Genomic DNA, 16,263 nt, shown 5'->3' on the forward strand with positions numbered 1-16,263 from the left:
TCTATACAAGATGAATATTACTAAATGTGGTTTTCTAATACAATTAGCTTAAGCAAATGTTATATTTTGATGTTTTTTACATTATGATTTTTTACGACTCATTTGCAAAAACTAGTTTATAATTTAATTTCTATTACCATGTCCAATAGTTATTACATATAATATAGATTCAACTAAACGTCAAATTTTAATGTTTATTGATTATGAAATGGGATCTAGTAATAATATTTTTTAAATTTAATGGTTTCCATTTTTTTTGAATTTGTTACTAAATAACAAAACTGATTGTTCTAAACTCCTGTACTTGATATCCTTTTACATGCTGTATGATATACGTAAAAACATAGATTAAAAAATTATAACGCAAAAAAACGTCAAAATATAACATTTTCATAAGCTAATTGTGTTAGAAATCCACATTTAGTAATATTAATTTTGTATATTTTAGAACAATTAAAAATGTGTTTTTATAGTGAATATTGTTTATAACAAATAATGTTGCGTAAAACAATGTATAATGTTTTTCTGGCTTGATAACAGCAGTTTATGTATTATTTTACAAATATTTAGGGCTTTTAGAATATACATTGGTCAAAAATATACCCCACCTACTCTACTGGCTTTTTTACATTCTAGATGTGAATCATAAAAACTAATTTTTGTGTTTTTCAAAATAGCTAAACGCTTAGTTTAAAACATATTTACGTTTTTAAGTAAAATATGCAGGTGTTGTTTTCATCGTTAATGTTTTTTTATGAAACTCAGAATTAAAGCTGTTCAAAAATTTGTTTACGAATAAAACTTGTTAACTATTTAAAAATTTGTTATTGCTAGAAGCAAGTGTACTTTTTTAGCGTATTTAGTTTTGCTGTTGACATTGTGCAAAATGACAAAAATAAAAACATGATATTTTTCAACTTAGAAATATGGCGATCCATAATTTTTTTTTAATAAGTTGAATTAACTCAAAATGTTTATAGAATTTTTGTTAAACGTAATACAGCCGTTAAACTTTGAAAATGTATGATTTAAATTGCTGTGGTACACAATACAACACAGCATTATATTATTATGGTTTTATTTCAATCAAAAACAAAATGTTTAGGTTTACTTTTTTTTCACTGAACCTACGGTTTGATGTAAATGGATAGGCCGTAGAAAAAGAAGGTGTTTTTGAAAAAGATAGAATTTGTGTAATCGTGGATATGTTTTTGGGCTGGATGTCATTCTTAATATTGTATTACGATTTCGTGTAATGGACATAAAGATGTAACCCACAAAAAGACCGTCATCGATATAAAGATTGAGATTATTTAATAAATTTGGGTACAGGATTCTAGAACACACACGTGTTTATTGCAACCACGCCACCTGTCGTTTCTGAATAGTGTAAGGGCACTGTCGTGGTTGCAAGGACCCTGGTACACACATTTTGTTGTGCTGCTTGGTTTATTTTAAAGAATATATATAATTACATATATATATATATATATAATATATATATACACGTTTTACGCATTGGACCCTAGTACTTTATATTAACAAAATAACGTTCTAAACAAATTTAGTTCATTCTAAAAAAATTTAGATTTTAATATGTTAAGCTATTCTAACGGTATACGTCTCATATAAATTATCATCCGCTACAGCTAAAGAACAATGCATAGCAAACTTAACATAAGACTCTGGTACTTTGGAAGTGCAACAGTGGCGGCCGTCAATTTGCAATGTATATTAATTGTGCTTCATACAAATAAAATCCATATAAATACCATAAAATGGTGATACAGACCCGTAAATCTGCGTACTATATTTTTTTATAAACATTAAAAATCATAAACGTTGAGGGGTTAAGTTAAGGGAGGGGCGGTTGGTTCAATAGTCAAGGAAGCATTTAGTAAAGTCCAGTACGGGGTGGATATTTTGAAACAATTATTTCTTTAATACAAGGTTTAAAAACTAATTTTTCTTTGAAAATATTGACTGGTCAATAGCCAAATAAAACTTTTCTAGTTATTAAAATTTATATAACAACAATTAAAATCGAATTTTCAATACATCTTTTTATGTATTTAAAAATTAAAACACGTATTTATATAAATGCTAAACCATTCCAACGTTGGCGGAAAATGTGAGTTTAGTCAGAATAGCAAAGAGTCTATTTAAGTCGAAAATATGGCAGGTTTTTCGAAAAATGACTAATTATACAAAAAAAATTAAATAATTACCAATTAATAATTTCAATTTTGTACCTACCTAAACATGAAATTACATAAATAATAATGGAAGGAATATGGTAGATGTGTTTAGTATTGGAAATCCGCAAAGTCTTTTTTCAAAGCTTAGTAAGTAGCATAAATATGTTTAAAAAAATTACTTAGCTAAGTTATAAAAGATTTGGCTCAGGTTTTGTCTAGTTTAAAATATTTAACTTGTTATATCTATTTTTATATAATAGTATAGATATAATGGTATGAATCATAAAAACATATTTTGTTTATCAATGTATTGCTTAGTTCACAAGGTGTTTCTTTTTGAAAATATTTTTGTTTATTCTATATAATTATATAGTATATATCTTGATATGTTTTCTTCGTTTTACAAAATACCAAATGATAAGATTTTCCCTATATAAACTACGCAACCTATTTATTTAAAATGTATCATAAAGGAGTGAACTTGTCATCGTTTTTTATTAGAAAAATACATAATTATTTTGTCTTGCCAAAATGTATTTTAACGGCACATCAATATAGTAGAAAAGTAATATAATAATGCACTCTAATAATAAAATGTAGACAAATATACAAACAACTAATGTTTTCACGATATTTTATACTTATATCATTAACTATCTCTTTGTAATTAGTCTAATATAGTTTATTTTTAAATACAGGCTTACATAGTTAGATGATGAGCACTAAGCTATACCCTATATTGCGTTTTTAACTCTGCATTAGTCGCGCGGTTATCACATATCACATGAGTAGTCGCGCGTCTACATATGTAGAACAATTACAATTTTGCTAATTAAAATGTAGTATTGCAACATAAATTAATGATTTGACCACATTATTCAATTCTCATATATATTGTGTATTTTGTATCATAGTTGTACAATATTAATTAATTTAATACATATAAATGGAACTGTAACAATTTAAAGGAGAATAAATAAAACAGTATTATTAAAATATATATTTATATGTATAAATACATATATATATATATATATATATATATAATATATTTATTATGTGTGTGTATCTATATATAGTATAATATAATGTATAACATCAATATATAAAATTTAAAATATACCCATAAACGTACAATGTATAAAAATTATGTACCTGAGTGGTCGCGTAATCTACAATAGTAGAACATGCAACTTTATCGCTCAATATACAGAACTTCACTAATAAATAAGTCCGAAATCATAACAGATATCATCTATACAATGTCATTTAAAGGTATTATAATTAACATTGTGATGAGGAAATCCTAAAACCATTTAAAATAAAATGTATTATCGGTGTACTACAATAGTAGAACGCGCGACTAATGCAGGGTTAAAATATTTGTTTTAGATATAACATACCCGCGATCAATGTTTTTAAGTGAGACGTATTATGTGGCTTTGGTAAATTCGATGGATGGATGGTGTTTTGATCCATAGTGGGAGTACTTGTATAATTATAAAAAACTAAATTTATGTATTTCTGCTATAAAAATACATACATAGTTCCAATGTATGTGTCTACTGAACATTTTTATCTATTTGATTTAAAGATAATTTAAAAACAAACATTATTAAAAAGAGATGTTTGTACTAAATTCTATATAAACTTTTACATTATATAAGTAAATAAATAATGTTAAAGAAACAGCATATTGGAAAAGATGATTAGTAGTCAGCTTAAATAATTTAAAAAAATCATATGTGTTTAAAATTGTAGGCAAAACTATTTATTATGAAGTACATTACATATTTTTTATAAATTGTATGTAAGTGCGGTATTAAAAATTATTATTTTACGATAAAATATCAAAGAAAACTAATGAAGTTGTAAATTTAATAAAATAAAAAATGCTACATTATCATAAAGATACTCAATGCTTCTTAAGTTCTACTTTAAGTCTATAAAACTTTTAATGTTGATTTAAATAAATCTAAACATTTTTATTTGACAAACTATACTCTTAACATGTACAGATCTTTCCGGTCTAAATCCAGCTTCCTTCAATAATCATTCTACGTCCTTTTAAATTTTTAAGTTTTGGGATTATTTAGTTTTGTTTGGGATGTATTGTTGACAATCGTGAATAAATCAAAAACAAATATAAAAAACCTTCTATCTATATGGGATGGAACGTTTTCCTTATATCCCAATTAAAGAAAATGTTTTGTGGTTTTCCTCAAAAATTTAAGAAAGTATAAAAAAAAGGATTATTATACTTTACAAATTAGCATCAAAGCGTTTATTTGAAAGCGATTTTATTCAATTTTATCACTTTTATTTATAATAATTCTTGTAGACCTGTGACCTCTCCGTTTCCTCATTGCTTTGATTACATTATGCCAATACTCTACTGTACTAGTCCTCTCGGATAAAATCACTTTCAAATTAACGCTTTGATGCTCATTTGTAAATACAGAACCTTCATTTAAAACTTTCTAACTTTGCTGGTTTATACTGTGCTTGGTTTGGACTGTACTGGCTTGAAAATACTAACTACCGATTTGCATCGAAGCGTTTTTTCGAAAGTGATTTTATCACTTTCAGATTTAAAAATTCCTGTAAACCTGTGACCTCCCCATCCCCAATATGCCCCGACCCAACTATGTTCCGTCCCCACTATGCACCGACCCCACTGTACTGGTTTTTTTTAACATTATGACATTGTGATGTAATGTTTTTGCAGGATTTAAATGTACAACTCCTTTTCTTTGCTTATCTTTTTCTCTTTCATCAGCGCAATACTCTTTGTTTCCTCTTAAATCCCGTATATGTTGAAGGCTTTTAAGGGCTCGTTTACTTTTCCTTCCCATGTTAACTTAATGAATTTAAAAAAAAAATATGCCTAAAATTAAAAATTAAAAAATTAACTATGACACATGAAATACAACTCTAGACGTCAAACAACTTTATTACACCACATAACAATATGATTAATCCATATACACAACAATTTCCATGTATTTATAAAGCACATATATTAGATTAATAGAAGTCCTGATATTATTATTGTAATTTTCTTGACTTAAATACACATTTTTATACTAATGCAAATAATTTTTTTAACGTCATCAAAAACATGTCCATAAAAATTAAAATACATACCCATTTATAATAGAAGCATACCGTCAAACATAATTTATGATAGTATTAATAACAATAATTGCAGGTATATAACAAAGTTATCATAACAAAAAGTTGCACACGAGTATAAAATGAAAAGCTTACATAAATGTTAATATTTACCTGTAACCAGAGTTGTGCAAATTCTTATTCGAATAATTATTCGAATAAAAATTTATTCGAATAAAACGTTATTCGAATAATTTTTTTACAAATTATTCGAATAAAACGTTATTCGAATAATTTTTCTACAAATTATTCGAATAAATTTTTATTCGACAATTTTTTTTTCAAAATTATTCGAATAAAAGGTTATTCGAATAATTTTTTCACAATTATTCGAATAATTTTTCGAATAATTTTGAAAACAACATTTTCGAATAACTTTTTATTCGAATAATATTTTTACAATTTATTCGAATAAAAAATTATTCGAATAAATAATAATAAATAATGATACTTTTCTTACGTACTTTAAATGTAAAAATGGTATAATTGATATATTCATTCTATGTATATAATGCGTAATAAAAAATGTAGGTATAAACATCATATGTAAAGTTTTAAAAAAAAAAAAGTATTTATTTTCCTCTATTCTTACTATAAGATTTACATATTATTCAGCTATATACTTAATATAAAGCATATATAGTACCAAAAATAAAACAAAATATCCGAGCCTATATGTAAGAAAACATTATTGACTTAAAGCAGAATTTGATCATTTTAAATGTGTTATCTGTAAATGATAAATTTCAATAATTTATTTCATTCTGTAAATCATATCTATAAGTTGTAATTTTTTCATTTTTTTATTACGAGTTAGTAAAAAGTCAATGCCTTGTTATTATATAATTTAACTACTATTATTATTATATTAAGACATTTTTTATAATTTTTTCTTTTTGTTATTATTTCTACAACCAAATTGTGTAATAAGATTGGTGTTATTTTTATTATTAGACAGTTGTAATTTTGTTTATTTATTAGTTTTCACTAGTTTTCGCAAAACTTACTTAATTACTATTTTTTCAATGTTCTTTTGTTCTATGTCTGTATTTAAAGTAATATTGACTAAAGCTCTAACTTATTATACAATACCTATCTATATTTTATATAAACTATTTCTTAAATTGTCCTTGGTTAATTATACCACATTAATGTAATAATATCGTCGTTTATATAAAAAAATGTCTACTGAGTATTCTATTTTTTTTTCGTATTTGATAAGTAATTCCAATGTGCCTAACACAAAACTCAATTTGTGAAATCTGTAAATAAAATTAAAATACGTATAAAACACTTCACACTAAGTTTTCCAACCTTTGAAATAGACATAGGTTAATTTTATTTTTTGTAGTTAATTTGTTTTTATTGAATTTAGACGGTGATAAGAAAATTTTAAATTAAATTTAAGATTTATCCTAGTGTTTATAAATAGTGCATAACATGTAATATATAATATATATTAAAAAATTATTATTAAAAAACATCACTTACAAATTATTCGAATAATGGTGTACAGTTATTCGAATAATTTCATATATGATTACTCGAATAATGTTAGTCGAATAAAACGTTATTCGAATAATTTTAAATATGATTATTCGAATAATTTTTTTTTCGAATAAAAATTTGTTATCTAGATAAAGACATTATTCGAGTAAAATTTATTCGAATAAAAAGTTATTCGAAAATTTTTTTTCAAAATTATTCGAATAATTTTAAAATAATTATTCGAATAATTTTTTATTCGAATAATTTCAAACATATTTTATTTAAATAATTTTTTATTCGAATAAAAGTGTATTCAAATAACTATTTTTGAAATTATTCGAATAAAAGTTTATTCGAATAATTATTTTTGAAATTATTCGAATAAAAGTTTATTCGAATAAATTTACTCGAATAATGTGTTTATCTAGATAATTATTTAGATAACGTTTTATTCGAATGATGCACAACTCTGCCTGTAACATTTACAAAACAACAACAACTTATTACATAGATTAATTTCTTTATTGTCAAGTAATCCCCCAAAAAATTACAGTACACAAAAGTACCTTTTTTTGTAAATTTCTTAAATGAAACTATTCTTTCAATAATATTAAACATAGCAATGTTATTTATAAAAGCCAAAAGCTCAAAAAAATGACAAAAACACTACTGAGTTATAAATCTTAGTAATGTAAACAAAAAAAAATTCATTAAATCATACAAATTTGTTTGAAATATTAAAAAATAGTATCTGGAAAATTGCATTTTACATTGACTAATAATAAACAATATGTAACTGTAATGTAATGCATAAAGATAACAATTAGAGACGATGTGCAATAATAACCTCTACATTTCAACCATGTTATTACCTACACTGTGTACGTATAAACATACAGTTTTGAGGTTTAATACGTTACTTCCCTAACCTATACCTAGCATACAAGACATAAATCATGACAGATGTTTCTAACACCAACTTAGTTCTGACTTCTGTCATAAGGTAACATACGGATAAATATAAATAAATAATAATATAAATTTAATCGAATCAGCAATACTGAAGCTACTAAATACTAAATAACAAGTCACTTACCAAGCTGAATCTCGGCAAACACTCCCAGCAATTAAGACGGTGTGCAGGTGGTTTTATACGAAGGTGGAAATTTAACACCGAAAATTATGTAAAGAAAATATTTTTTTATAATTAAATATTTTTTACAATATGTAAATAAAAATAATAATACTCGGAACGACAGCGGATTGACACTCCGGATCAATTTTAAATCAATAACTGATAATCGAATTATCGAATACTGACTGGCAACTACCTACAAATGTCATCACCCCCCGACCTCTCTCTCACACTCCATGACCGGCTCGGGCCGATAAGGGGTTTTTCGTTCCCACCTGTACCGTGTACATAAGACGGTGGACAGTTGATAACGCGATCGGGCGTTTATATGGTCACGATCGAATATTATTTTGTCTCGAAAATTGATAATTACAACAACTATACACTATAGTATAAACAACTCATGTTATCATTTCTCACGTAATGGCTGCCAATTAAAATTAAATTAGTTACTTAAATTAAATTCAGTCATTCCGCAAAAAGTTCAAGTCCAAATCGATTTTATATCAACTGTGACTTAATAAAATCCACACCCAGTTAGTTATATTCTGTTGACAAATTGTTTTTTATTAAATAATGAAAATTGATAAAATAAACATCAACTACGTCATAAAAGTTTTATACAGCGCAATACAAGTTACAACCAGAATAAAAACTAGCGTTTTTGTAGAGATTTAAAAATACTATTTGAAACGACATACAATATTTTCTATCATAACTGATTTCATAATTCATTACGGAGCAGATAAGAGCGCGCATCAATATGCCGTTCGTACACACGATGATGCCAATAGAACAAAAAATTATACTTTTTTTTTTTCGTTTCTCACATCTGGTAGAGTGCGTTTGTACTTAAAAAAAAAAAAAAAAAAAAATTGAACTTTGTGTCAACTTAAAGTCAAAAGTGTTACTTGAGCACAAAACTCAATAGTATCATTCTGCATAGATCTACATAAAATTGTTTTAATGATTTGATAACAATTTTTTTAAGATTTTAAGTGTTTTTTGTTAAAATATACGCAATCTGCGAAAACACAGTTTTCCGGCTATTAAAAAAAAACTGTAGTGCCGAATTATTTTTCCGTTTAATATGTTATGGATACATATGAGTTCCAACTACTGGCAAATTTTCAACCCAAAGGTCTTAAAATTACGGCTAAAAACCCCGAAAAACAAAAAAACCTGTACCCCCCCTAGGGGGGTGGGCATTGGGTTAAATTCAAATTTGATATAACTGACGTGCGCGGGCATACTAAATAAATATTTCTTATAAATTTCAACTCGATCCGACTCTTTTTCTCGAAGCTATAGCCAGTAAAAGTTCTAACTTAAAAACTCGTACGGTTTTTTTTTTGTTTTTTTCAACTTTCGCCTGTGAAGAGTTAAACTTTTTCAACTTTTACCCCCCCAAAGTACCAACTAGATGAAAATTGCGATTTATAGAGTTGCTATTCGAAGGAATTGGTCCAGTATTAAAGAAGTTACAGTGTATACAGATAAAAAAAAAACATACATCAGAGTAAAACCAATACCTTCTCGCTTTGCATCGAAGCTAAAATACAGGACTATTGTCAAAACACTGTTGGTACGACAAATTTCTAAGAGTTTTATTATTTTATTAGTTATTATTTTTGATATTTTAGACTTTTAAATGTATTCAATATTTATTTTTTATCAAAAAAATCTTTGTACAATTTATTTTTACTTAATTCTTAACTGTATACTAAATAATTTAAATAAACTTAGTTTAGCTGTTAAATAATCTTAATTGTTTAAACAATTGATGCTCTTTTTTATATTTCAATAGTTAGGTATTGTATTCAATGATTTTAAGTTTTAACAAAAGGTTTTATGTAGTGTGAATAATCTTATTTTGATTGATTTTTTACAGGGAAAGTGGAGAGGAAGACATTTTAGAAATGGAAGAAAAAGACATTGGTAACATGGTGTGCATAGAGTTCAATAACAAAAAAAAAGTCAGAGACAATTGGTTTCCCGGGTTAGTGCTAGCGCCTACTGCACAATTTGCAGTCAAAACAAACGTTTTGGAAGACTACTTGGTTCGTTCTTTTAAAGATGGAAAATAGTGAGTTGATGAAATAATTCTAATTGAATTTAATAACCTATTAATGTGTTTATTTTTATAAATTAACCATAACAACACTTCCATTTGCAGCTGTACAGTTTTGAAAAAAGAAATTACAGAATTTACAAAAGAAATAGCCCCCAAAGTAGAAAATCCTACTTTAAAAACGGGTATTTATTATAATTATAGCATTGTTATTTTATTTTTATAAATATCTTTTCGTTAATACAATTCAAATTTCTATAGCTGTTGAAAAAGCGATTTTATATCTGGACAAAGATGAACTTCGGCCACATTAGGACCGTGACTTACTGTTTGGACTCGAAAAAAACTGTGTCATGACAGTGAAGGCGTTATAATATTGATGTAAAAAATTAAAATTTAATACATTTCTGTTTGGTAATTAAGGCAGAAGTTAGTTAGTTTTCTTTATAAATTTTAGGTAATTCTTTTTTTGCCACGTTTGAAATATAATTTTCCATCTTTGTTAACATTGTTAGTCAAATAACTGAACCGCTTTTACAGATAATTCCGCTTTGACTTATCATGTTCTGTTATAATGCTACAGATTTATTTTTATCCTTTATCTGTTTACAATAAAATTATCAACATTTCTTAGAACTCCAATTAAGAATCTATTGAAGACCCTTTTGGGCACTATTATTCAATGTTATGGATGTCCGAGGGACACCTATAAAAACCAAGCACCCATGATTAACGACAAAAATGTTGATATGTACAAACTGTTCAAGGTATTTAATCGATATTTAATTTAGCTTAAAGTACACGTTAGCGTAAAGAGAATCTATTGAACATTCAATTGGGTGTTTAATGATTGTCAGTACAGTAGCTGTTAATAAAACTAACTGATACAGTGTTTTATTATGTTGACACAATTTTCAAAATAGATTCGAAGAAAATATATGTTTGAATTGCTTTTGGTGTGTTATTAAGTTATACATGATAGATTGATATTGATTGATGAATCTTATGCAATGTTTATTATAATATCATGATGTGGCTTAACGGGTCTTGAAGGTCTAACTCTGCCATCATGAGATTGTTTCTAGATGAATTCGCTGTCCGGAACGGATTGTCAGTCCGAAGATGTATGCAAATTATTCAAACATTTTTTAAATTACTAAACTAAATGAAATTATTAAATTCGATTTATACTAGTATTAAAATAGTTGATATATTTATGGACAAATAAATTATCTTTAACGGGATACTTAAGTTTTAAATATATTTAAATAACTATTTGTACAGAAATTGTAACAATGATGTGTTATGTGTATATAAAATATAGAATTCAGTTGTCGTATTCTAAGTGTTTTATTATGTTTTAGGTTGTCATTAACTTGGGCGGTTTTAACAAAGTCAGTAAATGTTAACAGTGGATAACTGGCACAAAGGATTGGCCACAAACCGTGTTTCTTCTGTCAAACAATATTACCTACAGTAAGTGTATGTTTGTAATATTAAATATCGCTAGTATACCACGAACAAATAAACAATATTGTAATAAACGTGTAACTTTATTAAAAAAAGAACTACCCTTGTAAACTTAAAAATAATAATATAACATCCTGTTTGGAAAAAATCAATTAATAATTTATAAATGTTTTTATAAAACCGAAAAAATTAATGCACTTTGAATTTATACTTAAAAATTATTACAATACGAGTTATGATGTATGTGAAATTAATTTGATGAACAGCGAATGATAATAAGTACTTTGTTTGTACTAGGTATCTACATAGTATTGAAGATTTCTACCAAAAACTCGGCTGCTTGATGATAAGTCATCTTAGAGGAGTGAGATCTGGAAGCAGATTTAGTCGCAGTATCATTCATGATGTGGATAAAGCGTTACCCTCTAGCAGTTTTGATAAGAACAGGCAAACGACTATTGCCATTAAATTAGAACCTAAGGAATAAAAAGAAAAAATAGAAACTTTCATAAAGGAAGCCGATATTGTCAAAGAACCGGTGACACCAAAAAAACCTTCCAAAACTTTAAAAGTCGAAGACAAGGTTGCTTTAACTATGAAGAGTAGTGATAAACATGTTGCTAAGAAAGTAGATAAGAAAAAATACAGGCCTGAAACAATCGGAAAGAAAACGGAACCGTTTGTCTGAAAAAAAGCCTTTGAAAACCGTAAGGGTAGAAGAGAAGGTGGCAGCAACATTAAAGAACAACATTGAAATTCCACACAAAGTTGACAGAAAAAAAGAAAAGTCTGAAATCGTTTTGAAAGAAAAGGAAATGGCTACTGAGTCTGTGACTAAAAAGCCAAGTAAAACGAAAATAGAAGAAACAATTACTTGTTCTGGTAATAGTGCTCGAAACAAATCTACTGTTAAAAGTGACTCTGTACTGGCTGAATCAAAAGATCTTCCTAAGGACAGCAAGGTTAAAAAGGAATTTAAAGAAGCTACTGTTTAAAAAAAAAGGAAAATGATTGAGGAAAAACGCCATTATTTAAAAAATCCAAAGAGAAGCTTCTGCTAACCAAATTACAGCCAAACCAAAAATCGAAGAGGAACTACCAATGGTGAGCTATTAAAATACTTTTGTTAATAATGTGTGTATTTATATGTATATATATATTATAATCGAGCTGTTTCTGGGGTTTTTTTTTAATGACTAGTCAAATTCCTTTTATATTGTTCAGTAATTTCAACTCACTAAATGTTCAAACTAACTAGGTATTTTATTGTTATGGAGATATCTGAAAAAGCAATAAACTTGTTTAAGTATTGGGTGGCTTTAATTTTATGTTTGAATATAATGAATTATCCATAAATAATTCAGGGATTCACAAAGAATTAATAGAATAATTCAAAAAATGCCATCAAACACTTTTTGTCTTAATTTTTTTTTTTTATTCATGAACAATATGATTACTAATCTGTAATTGATAGTTGTACACAGATAGTTCGTGATGTTTTGCCAAATTAATAATCGAATACATTTTATTCTTGTTTTTATTCAGTATTACCATTCGTTGTCGTCAACGCTGTCGTCCGAAGACGAGCAGATCCAGCTCAAGAAGAGAAGAATCGTTGATGACAAAAAACTGTCGTCGTTGCTGAAGAAACGGGGTGAAGAATCCAAACGTTGATTGCGACATACACAAGCCTAGCACGAGCAAAGGGTTTTTCAACGCCATGCGCCATCAACCTTAACAGCAACCCGATCGCGAACATCATTTCTACGAGTCCAAATCGCCTTCCAAAACTGAGGCGGTAGCGGTTTGTACGAACCAAGTTCGTCTAAGGTTAATTTGTTTAGAACCCGAAAGCAAACGGTACAATCATAGCAAAATAACAATTCCTACTAAAGATGGTAAACCGCTGGTTACGTTCAGTAAGTATAACTTAAAATAATTATCGCTGATTATACCTAACCGTGACATACCGTTTGTTACGATATTAATGTTGACGTTTTTTTTTTCTATTTTAGCACCAGAGATGGATTCGGCTCAACGTCAAGCAGTGATTTTTTTGTATAAAATCAACAAACTTCAAAAAGATTACACCACGGACAAAGCACGCATTGTAGTGCTGGATCGCAGGAGAAAGAAGATCAGGAAACGCAAGAGGGAACTAGCAAAGAGAACAGCCGCAGTGAATCCGAACAAACAGTCGACAGCTGTTGCAACCAAATAATTCTCTCACCCAATAACAATACGTTTTTGTATTTAATGTTTTTAATAATAACCCCCTTAGTTGTACATAATTGTCAGAGTGGCTTCGTAATGACAATGATTTGTTATGAATGTGTAATGTGTTGAAACTTTCGCGGATTGAAATATCACATGAATGATTTGCGGATATATCCGCGTAAATAGTTGTTTACCGACGTTTCCGACTCATTATGTCACGACTATTCCGCTGTACAGTCACGGCAGCGAAACAGTTGTGACATTACCCTGAAGATGGACTCTGCAAAGAGTCCGAAACTACCATTGACGCAGATATATCTGAAAATCATTCATGTGAATCGATTTGTTGTTAATACTAATATTATTTATTCATATTAATTAATTAAATTATTTTTCATGTTCCCCTGTAGTGTCGGTTCAAGCGTTTTTTTTTTTTTTAATTTAGCGCCTGATCTTACTAGACACGCTATTGTTGTATTATATTAAATAATAATAAAAATTGGGGCGATCAAATATCTTTTATCAAATTTTTTAATTGCACTTTATATTTTATCAAAATTTACTAGGTATTATATTTAGAAAATATTTGTATAGAAATTTAAAAAACCGTGTACACCCTATATTTTAGATTATCAATAATATTATTTATGTCATAAATTGTATATTGTAATGTTACATATTTATTAAAGTAGCAAAACATAATATTGTTTTCCGACTTAAATTTTACCAAGAATTAGAGATATGTTGTGTTGTTATAGTTTGTAAATATAGACATTTTTTTTTTCACTTTTGGAAAGGTTGCCGGCGTCACTAATTAACATTAAATTTGTATGTACTGTATCATGGGAACATTTAACATATTTGAGATAATATTATGTACTTTAGTATTTCTGAAATAAAACTAAAATTTTCATGAATAGTATCGACTATTATAATTAAACAAAAATTAATGTTTTGACTGTCATTTTACTGTTGTTTTATAACTAGTATATATTGTTAATTTATGGTGGTACAATGATAGAACGCTTCCACATAGTGTACCCCAGGCAACGTCTTTAGACGGCTAAAGTTCTATCACCCCTCTGGCAGTGCCATACGAATAAATAAATAAATTGTTAATTTAATCACTGTAATAGTAAAAAGTAATTAATGGTCTGTGTACCGCAGAGATGAATGTTATTATTATAAATATATTTTAATGAAGACAGGTTTAATACCATGTAAATTTGAAAACAATACAATCACAATTATAAGTGTAAACAAAACGTCATTATTATTATTAATTAAAATATAATTGGGCTTAAGTTAATTTAAAGTATTGACTTTTTTTTTTAAATTGAAAAATCATAGTAAAAGGACTTATCGTCCCAAGCCTATTTCTGTAAAAAAATATCACTCTTATAAAAAAAAAATAAGTAATTTTTAATGTTTTTTACATAATATATAACTTGTTAATATTAAAACCAATAATAATTCTCTATCGAGATATTGAAATTGGCGAATTAAAAAATTATACTAACTTATCAACGTTTATATTCATAAAAATTTAAATCACAACAACATAATCATAATATACGAATGAATCACATTTAACACGTTGATCGCCATGAGCTCTAAAGTGAGATCTCACAAAACTTTGTCCTCACCGCCAAGGTTTTTTTTTTTAATTGTACTCAAAAAATGTGTGAACATTTTTTTCTCGGATTTTTTTAAAAATGTGTTAACTATTTATAAAAAATGGTTTCTAATAAGTTTTTTTATAGTTTCAAGTTAATTAGAGCTGAGATTTCGCATTATATCTCGTGGCCGTAGGATGTCACTTTTCTGTAAAATTATCGATATTACTACTACTGCGAGATCTTCAAATAAATATCATACCAAAGATAACCATCAAATGAGATCTTAGATTAAATCTCAACAAATTGTTTATTTTAAAATAAAAACTATAATTCTAAATTGATAACTTCAATATTATATCCCCAGTTTGGATCATCATCCGTGTCATCTTATGGAGAATAGTCAAATGATGAATTTAAAATTTGATTTCTATCGTTAGTGTCCATTATATTTGTATTTTGTATACGAACAATATTATATTATGCAAGTTGTAACACAGTACGTATTTTAACAAAAGTTATGCTATTTCATTATCTAGCTACGTTATTTTCAAAAAAATATGCAAATGGATCAATGATAAGATTATCATGGCATACATACATTTCAAAAAATCATAGAAAAAAACTGATAATGCTAGACGCTTGCTAAAAAGACCGAATGAAAGTGGCAACACTGTACAAATCTCATCAATCGAAAATAATTGTGAATGAGATCTCTAAAAAAAATCTCACAACCAATTTTTTGAAAAAAATTGAGATTTAGAATTACATCTCATGGCTGTTAAAAATAACAACGTAAAAAAACCCGTGGCGGTCAACGTGTTAAGTACATCTTTTATCTTTTGTAAGTACCCAAAAAGCCTACGCCAATGACAAGAGTTGATCGATTTCAAA

At 27.3% G+C, this 16,263-nt stretch overlaps 1 long non-coding RNA gene across 2 annotated transcripts; it reads left to right on the forward strand.

Moving 5' to 3' along the window:
• Positions 1-9,549: 9,549 nt before the first annotated feature.
• Positions 9,550-15,062, forward strand: LOC126834812 (uncharacterized). Of its 2 annotated transcripts, XR_007685107.1 has the most exons (8): positions 9,550-9,580; positions 9,887-10,081; positions 10,172-10,251; positions 10,328-10,447; positions 11,431-11,542; positions 11,834-12,640; positions 13,082-13,455; positions 13,552-15,062. It is a non-coding gene; the product is annotated as an uncharacterized LOC126834812 (long non-coding RNA). The 2 variants fall into 2 exon arrangements; XR_007685108.1 differs by lacking the exon at positions 10,328-10,447.
• The last annotated feature ends 1,201 nt before the right edge of the window (positions 15,063-16,263 follow it).

Source organism: Adelges cooleyi, unplaced genomic scaffold (assembly GCF_023614345.1).
Source record: "Adelges cooleyi isolate 19-005CV unplaced genomic scaffold, UGA_ACOO_1.1 ACOO_flye_CR_arks_rails_tigmint_CR_PRNA_21, whole genome shotgun sequence".
Classification (NCBI taxonomy): domain Eukaryota; kingdom Metazoa; phylum Arthropoda; class Insecta; order Hemiptera; family Adelgidae; genus Adelges; species Adelges cooleyi.